General features: G+C 37.8%; 1 protein-coding gene across 1 annotated transcript in view; it reads right to left on the minus strand.

The window, feature by feature from the left end:
- The window catches only part of LOC136423699 (diacylglycerol kinase delta-like), a 78524-nt gene that overhangs the window by 52338 nt on the left and 13088 nt on the right, over window positions 1-13098 (minus strand). The window lies entirely within an intron of this gene.

Here is a 13098-nt window from a genome sequence, read left to right on the forward strand (position 1 = left end):
ATCAACAACTTACAGGGTCCTACTAATGACAGACTCTTTTAAAGCAGCCCTCCAATCACAAATGCAGATCTCTCACCTGCAGCATGCCCATATTAGGAGTTCACAAAGGTCAATGACATGATGAATGAATTGGTTGATTTTTTTCACGGAAAAAGGGACACAATTTTCATCGTCAATGAGTATTACCATATGAAGAGGCTATGTGACAAGCCCCAGTGGAAACTACCAATTAAAAGTTCTGTAGTACCTACCACAAGTGCAAATCTCCCACCCGTATGCCCATATTTGGAGTTCATAAAGGTCAAGGACATGATGAATGAAATGTTGATTTTTTTCCAGGAAAGAGACACAATGCTGAGGAGCTCGAGTATTGCCATATGAAGAGTCTACATGACAAACCCCAATAGAAACTACTAATTAAAAGTTATATACATGTAGTCAATGACCTGATGAGTGAATTGTGGATGTGTTTTTCCAGGAAAAGGGACACACACACAATGCTGAGGAGCTCGAGTAGAAGTACTACACAGTATTACCATAAGAAGAGGCTACATGACAAGCCCCAGTGGAAACTACTCAAGTCATGTAGGATGCCACAAACGCAAATCTACCACCTGCATGCCCATATTTGGAGTTCACAAAGGTCAATGAACTGATGAATGAATTGTGGATGTGTTTTTTCCAGGAAAGAGAGACAATGCTGAAGTGTTATAATGTATTGAGTATTACCATATGAAGAGTCTATATGACAAACCCTAATGGAAACTACTAAGTTGTATAGGGTTTACAAAGGTCAAGGAAATGTTTTTAAAGGATTTCTTTTTTCCAGGCTAGGAAAGACAGACACAATGCTCATTGAGTATTACCATATTACAGAATATGGAGAGGATACAAATGTACATTACAGGCCCCAAAGGAAACTACTTAAGTCATGATTTCCTTGCTATTACTGGTACTATAAACATAAAGAAGGAATTTTCTTAGTCATGTAGCACATGTGGCACAAAACAAGTTCTGTACATAGTGTTAGATGAATCTGCTACGTACATATACACTCCATGCACAACCTGGCCTATGAGTACATTATCATGATATTATGATATATGTAGATGAAAAAACTCTTAACTACCATCTTTGGCAGCAAGATTGTATTATATAAGATTGTATAAGATAATATAGAAATGACAATAATTCATTAAGATCTTCAGGAAGTACATGTATCTAACGTTATCCAAGAAATGAAAAAAATCAAGTGGAAACTTGGATTGAATTTTTCTTTTGGCATGAGAATCACGGTTAATATCATCAAATATATAGTTGCAATTTCTTTATTCATTCCTTTATTGTATCTACTATAAAAAGAAAAGAATTAGCATACTAAAATCTACAGACTTTGGCATGCTTAATAGCAGTTCCCAGAATAGAAATCCCTAAGCTCCTTCCTTTAAATACATTCCTCAGAGTGCCTTCCTACGCAAAGTTAAGCCATGATCTTATTTAAGTCTTGTTCTTACTTTGTGGCATTACGAAGGCAAGTACCTGTTTCGTTCCAAATTTAAACGCTGTTACATGCATCACTTTCTTGGTCCTTTTTTTTTTAAAATTTTATTCGAACATTCATAAGTACATAACATAACAACATACACATTTACAATTCCACAAATAAACACAGTTACATATTGTTGCAGGGGCCATTCCCCCTGGCTTTTCTTTCGCTAGGGTGTGCTCCCTAGTTACATATATCTACAGGGGTCATTCCCACTGGCTTTTCTTTCGCTAGGGTGTGCTCCCTAGTTACATATATCTACAGGGGTCATTCCCAATAGCTTTTTTGGCTAGGGTGTGCTCCCTAGGACTTTTTTGACAGGGGTGTTTCATCCCCCTGGATTTTCTGTGCTAGGGTTTCTTACCTAGGACTTTTGTGCAGGGATGTCATCTTTCTTGGTCCTTGCATTTTGTAGAAAATTGTGAAAAAAAGAAAAAAAAGAAACAGGCCTACTGTGCTAGACCCACAATGCTACCGCACCACAATTGCAAAGTTAAGCACACAAGGCTGCTTAACACTATGATTACATTCAATGGTTTTTTAACTTGATAAATGGAAAAACTAAAACAAAAATGGGATACGACAAAGAATTTCATCAACAGTTAGTGCCAAAATATGTGTATTTGGGGACTGATTTATATCCTGAATACAAATATCTATTCCTTTTTTTTAGTCTAAAAAATGATGCTGCAAATTTGTGAGCCAAGACATTAAAATGCTGTGGCCTAGCAATAGAAAACCAGCTATTGGTAACTAGCAGTAGGCATAACATTTACACAACTAAGGGGGGATGAAACACCCCTGTCAAAAAAGTCCTAGGGAGCACGCCCTAGCCAAAAAAGCCAGTGGGAATGGCCCCTGTTGATAAATGTAACTAGGGAGCCCACCCTAGCCAAAAAAGTCAGTGGGAATGGCCCCTGCAACAATATGTAACTGAATGTGTATATCTGTGGAATCTTAAATATGTAATGTAAATTTGCTTCGATGTTATGTACTTATGCATGTTCGAATAAGAATGTGAAGAAAAAAAAGTCCATCATGCCAAAAAAAAATAAAGATAAAAATAACATAAACAACTTACAAGTGCAGACCATGCAAATAGAACTGCCATCTGTAACAATCTGCTCCAGCAAAATTCAGCACTCTATAACAAAGCTGCTTCTACAAAGGGTCAGCTGAGTTTACTCCAGGTTGTACGAGACACGTTACAGCCAGGACAGCAACATGCTGGCACAGAAAACCCAATTAGCCTGGTTGTATCGCGATCCAAGCGGCAGTCCTAGATCAGCCCTCTAGATGCTGGATAGAATACACATGACACCAATTCTGGCCCTCCCAATATGCCTACGTTCTCAACTGGCCATTTGATTGTTTTCGAGTTTGTCACTCAGATCTTGTGGTTGCCATGGGTTCTTATCTTTTGATATCTGAATCCAATTTAGTGTTTTTCTGTTTTGTGCAAGTTTCTATAGTGACTCCCTTAAAAGCCTCTCATTTGTTTGTTCTTTTTTCAACAACCTTCAGCCTGCTAAGCTAGCCATTTGGCACCAAAATTTGTATTGGTTATGGAGGTAGGCAGCAGGGAGAAGGTTAAAAACTGTTAAAATATAGTTAAAAGTCTATGTGCACAAAGTCTGTGGGGACGAAACCGTTATGGCCCTGAAGAACAGTTTGTGTCACACCGACATCTGCTTGGCTAATGATAATAATAATAATAATAATAGTCTTTATTGCATATTCCTGCCCAGAAGGGCTAAATGCACAGAGGACCACATGCAAGAAACATAATGCAAAACATAAGTTGATAAAATGCTACTGTACTAACACTAATATTAAAAAAACTCAAAAACATGCAAAATAATCTGAGCTAAAAATATTCAACTCTAATCAGGTGTAAAAAAAAGAAGACAAGCATTAGAGAATGAAACGACCTTAAGCACACTTAACGCCTCTTCCCAAAATAGAAATCCCCAAGTTAAAATGTATTTCCTTGATTTTTCCTCAGTCTAAATGTTCTCACAAAGTGGCATTATGTAGCTGTTTTAAGGGCTCAGGGAGAGTACCGTAAATGCAGAAATGTTCATGGGGATTTAATTTCACGGTAGGGAGAAGATGGAGTGTTCGTGGTGGTTTTGAGTTTGCGTTTGAAACAATAGTGGTGCTAGAGTCACACAATGGAAGGGCTTTTCTCGGTGGCTTTAAGTTCGCGGCAAAGAGTTCACGGCGAAAATCGCGAATATAAAACCACTGCAAACATTTCTGCATTTACAGTAACTCACCAAGATAAGAGTGACACGGAAACAAATGCTGGACTACCAAAACTGTCTGACAAGATCAGGACAAGGAGGTTAAAGTTCGCTGGACACTGCCTCAGAAGCAAAGAAGAAGTGGCTGACCTGGTTCTCTGGACTCCCAGGCATGGGAAAAGGAGGCCTGGAAGACCCGCAGCAACATACATTGACACCCTGAAGAAAGACACTGGCCTTGAAGTTGATAGTCTGCTCCAAGCGATGAGGGATAGAACCACATGGACTGCCATCACGACTCGAGACCGTCCAGTCTCGACATAAGCAAGTAAGCAAGCAAGAAACATAAACAACTAGAGTTCCATGACCTCATACCTTTGCCAAATGATTTTAACCTTTTAGACTGGTATATTATGAGTGTCTCTCATTTATTATGCAAATGAGGTCATCATTTGCATAAATTATAACAGTTGATTAGATCTTCTCTGCCTAAATAGCAGACTGAAGTTGTCTTAAGTATGACTGTGTTATCTTAACAAAGAAGGCTATACTAGCATTTTCTGCTCAATAATGCAAATTAGACCCTCATTTGCATAATTCATATTCAACCATGTCATTTAGTCTGTACACTTTAAGAGACCGAAACAGCAAAACTGGTCGTGACAGGCTGAATAAATTCTAAACGGGAACTATGCGGCTCTAGATGTCTTACTAAGGGATGACTGTGCATGTGGTGCGAAAGATGTCGGTTAGCTTGAGGAATGAACCCACTCTACTTTATAAAACCATGTTTACATTCACATAACTTCCAAATGTTAGTTAAAGTTAAAATCCTTCCACACCATAAGGTGTATAGGGCGGTGCCCATCTCCGTTTCATAGTCCTGGGCCACACTGTGGTGCAATCACTGCAGCAGGGGGCTAGTCCACTGGCAGTGGAGTGTGTTTAACTTCCATACCGTTTCAGAAGTATGTAGTACTATCATTTTTATGAAGTCTTTGGTATGACTCAATGCGCTTCGTGTCCAGAGGTGTCCTACCCGGGTACGAATTCGGGCCTTCTGGTTCCGAGTAATTTGAACCAGATGCGGTAAGTGACAGAAGCGCAGACCACTACACCACAGGGACACCTCCTAACTTCCAAATGATATTGAACGAAAATCTCTCAGCTCAACATGTAAGATCATTTTTACACGTGTACAACAGTAAACACTCTGACGGTAAAAATACTGAAGTCAAGCTTTGAGGTACAGTATAAAAAGATTTGGCAGCTTACCAAGCATGATGTTAGCTTGCAGCAGGTCTAAACAAAGCAGATATTTTGGTCTATGGATCACAATAGATATAATAAATGTCTAAAAATAGATTACAGGCAAGGCATCATTTTGTTAGTTGTAGTGGGAATGGGGAATCGTGTCCTTATATGGTATACACACTGGTAGAAAATCCAGTCTTCAGAGGTTGTACAAATTAAGAATACGTAACCATAAATAGAGCAGGTCTAGAGACTGGCGCCGGCACTTAATAGCACACAGAGGGTTTGGTTAGGTGTTATGTCTATATATGGTGTGTGAACAAGAAGGAGGCTTCGACAGAAGAACATTTCTAAATAGGTTTGGAGACAAATGACATGTATATTGGTACAAACTACATTGTGTATATTGAGGATAAAGAGCCAAAACTTTATGAAAAAGAACTAAAGAACAGTAAATGAAGCATATTCAAGAAATTAATATATCAAAAAACTGAGAGGAACATGTACGTGTATCTTCTAAAAATGAATATGTGGTAGAATAAAATGTCAACTTCCATTTATATAGAACTAATTGAACCATGACATTGTGTATACACTATCAAATGTTATTCACGGCGGAGACTTAGACTTTTGCAGTGAGAGATGATTCTACAGTTTGAAAAATTTTTTATAACACTATTCTATAGCTACATGTAGGTAGAAACATATAGACAATCATAAACATATAGTTTCCAATTCAAAGCCATGCCAATTTGATTTTGTGATACGTCAATCACATGCATCATTCAAGGATATGAATCAATCAAAAAAAGATTTTTGCCCAAACTGTTTTTAAAAATTCTTGTCTTTATTACTCAGTAGTTACTAAAATTCTCATTCAGGAAATTTATATTTGTGCAGATCTTATGAAATTTGAACAAGATAATCAAAACTACACTTACACACAAGGAAACGAGATAATATTCAACCAATTAACAGTACGTAAAATGCTTTTATCATTAAAAAGTAAAAAACCAACCAAGTTCTAATTCACATAAACATTGTCTTTCATGTGGTGACCATTCAGCAGACTGTTAATAATAGTGTTATTGGTAGTAACCAATCACTGCTGTCCCTAGTTTTGAACCAATTACTGGTCTTAGTGCTTTGAGCAATGAGCCTTCAGGGGCTGAACAAATTATCACTGTCCAATTGTAATCTAAATTCTACAGTCTATTTCACTTAAACAACAAACTAAGCATCTAAAACTATTAATAGTAGATTAGTCAATCATCTATTCATGGTCTCTATTATAAAACGTAAAAGCACTTTGTGAAGTGACCAACCGAACACCAAGCTAACTTGATTAAATTGTGCTCAAATGGTCCTTCCACTGATCAGTCTTCTAGAGGCTTGATAACCCGCAAGCCAGATGAATGGCAATTTTCAACATTTTCAACTGATATATGATTGTTTCAGAGTTTGAGCTGACGGTTGCCATGACTACCATGTAGTGGTTGCTATCAAATCTGTTCTTTTCCATGCAAATTTTCCATCAGGCTTTTAGCTAGGATTCTAGACAGGGCTTCCGAGAATTGGGAAGGGGGGAACCAGAGAGCTCTTCAATGGGATCCTGCTTTGCATGTCAATCAATTGTCATGCTACCCCCCACCCAGTGTCTAGTATGAAGATAAAACAACAGTGGCATTGAGTGTGTACTGTACACAAGTACATTGTACATGTGTATGCAATTACAAAAGCAATAGGTAGATGTCTAATTTCTTTTTTTTTCCTAGTGTAGGGCGTCCAGAAGACGTCCTGACACCCTGCTAGCTAATAGCCTGGTTTCCATAGTGATTCCCATCTTAGCCTCTCGTTAATTGCTTTTTGTACTGGTACCTCCAAGTTAGAAGTTCTATGTTCAGAAACTCTGTGTAAGGGACTGTTATGGCCCTGAGCAGTGTTTGTGTTAAACAGACTACTAGTATCAGATCTGTTATGCATGACTGCCATTCATCCACAAAGAGGTAGGAGGCATCAACGAGTTCCATGTGACACTTATTCTCAGTAGAGTTTGGCCTTTCCAATGGCAAAGTGCATTTTCTTTCGTCACAAAAATGAACTTTCATCTACAAAATAGCATTAATATTCATTGCTTCAGAATGTTGGCATTCTGCTATCTAGACTCTGAAATCTAAAATTTTAATCTTAAAACTCAAATCATCATATTGTTAAAATGAAAATGGGAAGTTCTTGCTTAATTTCATATAATTATCATGAAAGCTCATTCTTTACATAACATACATGACATAAAATTGATGGTTTAATCTATTATTGATAACACCTTTAACATGTTTGCACATGTTAGTTTATCCAATGTTTACTCAAGGCAACCAAAAGATGTTTGTGTCATTCATTATGCTCTCTATGTATAGACTTGTGTTTTATCTGATAATTGTCCTATAATCAACTTTATGTCATACCTGGGCCACGAAAACGTTTCAAGCGGGTGTTCTGGACCGTGTGATAATTTTCCTTATCACACGGGGTTCTAAGTTGTATCACACGGGCTTCCATAGAATCTTTAGAATGCATATCGAGCGCGCCGGTTGCGCCGCCGTCATAAATTTGAATACTGGATTCGGAGGTTGGAATCAATGTTGTTACAGTTTTTTGTTCGAGGACACAAAACTCCCTCAATTTCTGGCGCATTCTGCATTGAAATGTGTGTTTTCTCGGGTGGGTATGACATAAATAAAATACAACACAGGGTATTCCGTATCACCCGAGGTACCAGCCCGACCACAGGTCGGATCGCCTGACGGCCGTATACATGTATATACTGGACTCGTTATCCAATGTTAGGGTAGGGTCATACACATCGTTTTACCATCACAAACTAACGGCATTCTTGAGATAGTTATGCATGCAAAATTCAGGTGCCTTGTTACGAAAAAGGCTGCCTTGAATCCTTGTCCATGTTTAGTTCTCTCACAGCCTGATTGAAAATTCTACAGCATCAAAATTGTACCTACGACGAAAGTACATAAATGCGCCGCTATCTGCTATATTGCAAGTATCATGCATATATCACAAATCTTATTCGGAGTTCGGAAAAAGTTAATCTTGATAATTGAGCCATGCATTCTTTCCTTTTATACATTACGGCAGCTTTGTAACAAAATTATTTGGGTTTACGTAATGATTTGCTCAGAAGCATAAGTTCATCATATCTTGTGTTCCTGGTTTTAATTCTTTTTCTGTCTCACTTATTTGGAGCCTGTGTTATCAATTTACGCTGCTGAATCTGCCATAATTCTAAAATAACAAAATATATTTTTGTCCGTCCCAACCAGTAAATTTCCATCCTCGGTCCGGAGGGACGGATCCGTAGACAGTCACAACAGAAATACAGAGCCTACTTTCTACAAGCTGCAAAATTTACAAGACATTTCTGGAATTTTTTTCTGCAAATGTCAAGTTGCAGGTGGATATCGCATGTCCTGCGGTGCACCTCTAGGTTCCATATTCTCTTACAAACAGCCATCTAACTATTGCCTTGGGGATGACTTTAGACTTACACACAACAACATTTATCTCAAATTTCTTTCTTTGAAGTATTGCTCGCTAACACTACAGTAGAAATTATTTGCCCCTTCATACATTAATCATTTTACAAAGTGTAATTCTACTGTGTTGGTGGTTTACTTTGAACCAAGGAGGTTTATTTGATTCATCTTTGTTAGAACCACCTTAGGGTGGCTCTGAAAAATGTACATCTAAAGAGTTTCAAAATGTACAATAACAGTAGCAATTCAGCACCAAGGACAGTGGATCTACAAAAATACCTGTTGCTGTTAGGGCTATTATGCCATACCTGGGCTGGACTGGGATAATGTTTGATACAAGCGTTTCAGACTGGTGTATATCATACCATATTGCACAGGCTTTGAAGTCGTATTGCACGGGCATATATCGAATGATTCAAACTCGCTTAGCGTGTGCTGGTTGCGCCGCTGTCGAAAATTCTAATACCGAATTCGGACATTTAAATCGATGTTGTCACAATTTTTTGTTCGAGGACACAAAAAAAGTCTCTCAACATCTAGTGCATTTTGCATTGAATAGTGTGTATTTTCAGATGGGTATGACATCGGCCATTGGGCGATGCGAACCGTAGTCAGGCTGGTACCTCGAGCGATACAGAACACACCGTGTTGCATTCTATATCTTAAATGGCTGGAGTAAATTTTCACTACCACGGTATCCAACAAATGATTAATACACTTAAAAAGCAAGATTAAAATTACTTAAACTGTGTCCTACCAGACATTACTAGTGTATCTTTGTTTGATATTTCTCATTTGATGGCGGCACTGATATAATTTCGCATTTTGTTTAGATAAAAAAACGAAAGCTATGATTGGGGAAGAAAGATGCATTCCCTCTTCTTCTCAATACACTACCTATTAGAAGAGAGAAGAGATGCTGCAAATTTTTTTAAATTTTATCAACCGCTTTTGTTTGGATCTTTCACTAGTCTATCAGAGCCGGACTAACATATCTGGAAGGGAGGATTATTCCGGATTATATTTATAAATGAAAGGATCAAAACAGGGGCTGTCTCCAGGACCTGTCCCTCCGTCCTAGGACAGAAATTTGCTTGTTGGGACGGACAAAAAATTCATCCCGTGGGTCCAAAAATCTGGACTTCATGTCGACATGAAATTGATGAAAACTTATTTTCCCTTAAGCTTCAAACGACAGATTTAACAACCAAAATCGACAACATGCGGGCTCACAAACACTGAGTGGGATGAAAAATAAAAATTAAAGCTGGACACATCCCAGAGCAAAACCCTTCCCCTTCTAAGAGTATAAATGAAACAGGACTAATGACCAGTATCTATTGTAGCCTCACACCCTTGGTAATAAGACTAAGAATAGATGAAATGAAAGGAATGAAAAACTGATAACTGATGTATTTTCGTAAGTGTAAAATGACAGATTTAACAAGGAAAATCAACAACATGGGCTCCAAACACTGAATGGGATGAAAAAATTAAAGCTGGACACATCCCTGATGAAAACCCTTCCCCTTCTAAGATTATAAATGAAACAGGACTAATGACCAGTATCTATTGTAGCCTCACACCCCTGGTAATTAGACTAAGAATAGATGACATGAAAGGGGTGAAAAACTGATGACTGATGTATTTTCGTAAGCGTCATTGACAGATTTAACAACAAAAATCAACAACATGGGCTATAAAACACTGAGTTCCACGGACAAAAAATTAAAGCTGGACACATCCCTGATCAAAACCCTTCCCCTTCTAAGATTACAAATGAAACAGGAATAATGACCAGTATCTATTGTAGCCTCACATCCTTGGTAATAAGATTAAGAATAGATATCTCATTTCAAGGAACGTGTGCAGGCGTGTATGCACGGTGCACACCCCGGCATGTTCAATCTCTGCCCACACAACTCTCAACTAGAGTCGAAATCTCTTCCTAATTATCCTATCAGTGCTACCCAGTTGTCAGGTGCTTCAGTAGATATGCAATCAGGGCTTGAAATGCCACCTGCATATGTAGCTGCCGGTTATAATTTAGTGCAGGTAGAATCGGAGTGTGTAGTCATAAGTGGCATAGTCATCACAATATTTCTTTATTTCTTGTTATACATGTGTATAACAAAAATAAGGAGACAAAATTGAACAGAAAATGTTATAAACATCTGTGTAGTGTGTACTAGTATGTGTACAATAAAAAATACTCTCTATTTCAGTAAAAACTTAAGCTAAAAGCATTGTGTCACTTATTGCTCGTGGTTGATTGATCTTTTCTTTAGATCTATAGTGGCCACCTGATGACCATAGTGGCCAAATTGGCTCAGTCCCTTGAGTGACCACTATAGACAGGTTTGACTGTATTTCTTATGTCTACTTGCACCTGTGTTTTTAACTTTGTGCTTCGGTCAGTGAACAGTGGCTGATCTATATTTGCAAAATACGCTCCCAAGAGTAAGACAGCGCATGCTGAAAGTACATTATGAGGGCTCAATGCCCCGGCTTACAAAAAAAACTGTTATTAGTGTTAATGGCAATCTCCCATCCCCAGTGACCCATCCAGCTCCTGCCTCTGTTTTCCTCCAATGGCAAGGCTTGAAATTCATTTTTTTGAATAGGTGTGCCGGTAAACCTACAATGTAACCTAAAAATTTAGGTTCACAGAAAAACATGTAACCTAAAACTTTAGGTTCACAGAAAAACATGTAAGCTAAAAATCTAGGTTAACAGAAAAACAGGTAACCTAAAAATTTAGGTTCACAGAAAAACATGTAAGCTAAAAATCTAGGTTAACAGAAAAACATGTAACCTAAAAATTTAGGTTCACAGAAAAACATGTAACCTAAAAATTTAGGTTCACAGAAAAACGTTTGGGTGCAGTCAACATAAACTAAGTAGAATGTCAGCAAAACAAAATTACATTTACCCTACTGCCCTATTCAGAACTCGAATCTGAAATTCTATAGCAAACTTCAAAATTTCATATGTTCAATACAACAAAGGCTATATGTATATTATTTCTTTTAAGCTTACATGTAAATGTCAAAATATCCTATATGATAATGTACGATTACTTTTAGGGTAGGTAAACTTAACATAGATATCTGGGTGTACTGGTGCACTCACAGTAAAAAAAATGCCAGGGGAACCATTTTTGAACTTGACCTCCGTTCCCACAACCGCTACTCACCTATCAAAAATCATGAATATCCATCAACGTTTCCGTCCCTCTTTTTGCTTACATACAAGCAAACAAAAATGCAAAGTCCGTTGCAGTACTGTTGGAAAACGCCAGGTGAAACATTTTCGAACCTGACCTTCCTTTGCACAACCACTACACACCTGCCGAAAATTATGAAGATCCACCAAAGGTTTTGACATACATATACAGACCCACCCTACAGCTGGCGTAACCAAAAACATAATGAGGTACAATGTACACAGATCCAATTTCGGGTGCACAAAAGTGCCCAATTGCACCCAGTATTTTGAGCCCTGAATGAATTCAAAGCTTTTTCAGCAGAGTACAAGAGCTTTTTGAACAAAACATATTGAATATTGCATTCTAAGATAATGACAGGACAAGAATGGGGGAACCCACAGACTTATATGTCACCTATTTTTAGCTAACCTGGGGGAAATCACAGCCACAAAGAGTTGCTTTTGGGTCAGGTAGTCTATTTTTGCAAATGACATTTTCTGGAAGCCTTTCAGAAAAGCTACAGAGAAATTTGCCCTGAAACTCCGGTTATTGAAACGTTGCCAAAAATGGCAAGAAACAGTTGTAAAGAATGTAGAAAAATCAATCTTTGTGACTATACATGTAAAAATCCTGTGGATTGTCTACATGTGTTATAAGGACATTTTTGATCTGGGTTATTCATTCTCAAGCCATTATTGTACATTTTTCCCAGAAACTCTACAATTAAAGGCACCCAGAGCATTTTATGAGGCTTGAAAACTGGAAATATTCTAGTTGCTGTAATATGATTTGACATTTAAAGCCATAATGTTTACCACATTTGTGTGATAATCTTATATCAAAAAGAATGATCGACGCAAAAATAAGCTACGCGTACACTGTGATCCATTTACAAATGTAGTTTCACACGCTTAAGTGTAATAGACCGATCCCATAGCCCCACCAATGTCTGTTAAACTGTAGAGTGGCAAAGTATAAAGTTAACATAGAAATGCAAATTATTTGACAGACATCCATCCCCTCTCTCATTGGTCAAACCTAAACTTGTCATTCTCTCATTGGTTGAAATGCTAAGTGATAGACAGTCTTTAGATTTAGATCTTTAGATTAGCTCAGTTCTTACCACACAACGACATCGCATCTTTGCTCCTTATGACGATATGTAATAATGGTATAACTTGTTATTGAAACTTACTACATTTGTATATGTGTAGAAATGACTAGAAGTTTTCAATTCGAGTTTCAAGCCCCATAAAATGCTCTGGGTGCCTTTAATGCACACATAGATACCATCAA

The sequence above is a fragment of the Branchiostoma lanceolatum genome, chromosome 17, assembly GCF_035083965.1.
Source record: "Branchiostoma lanceolatum isolate klBraLanc5 chromosome 17, klBraLanc5.hap2, whole genome shotgun sequence".
Taxonomy (NCBI): Eukaryota; Metazoa; Chordata; class Leptocardii; order Amphioxiformes; family Branchiostomatidae; genus Branchiostoma; species Branchiostoma lanceolatum.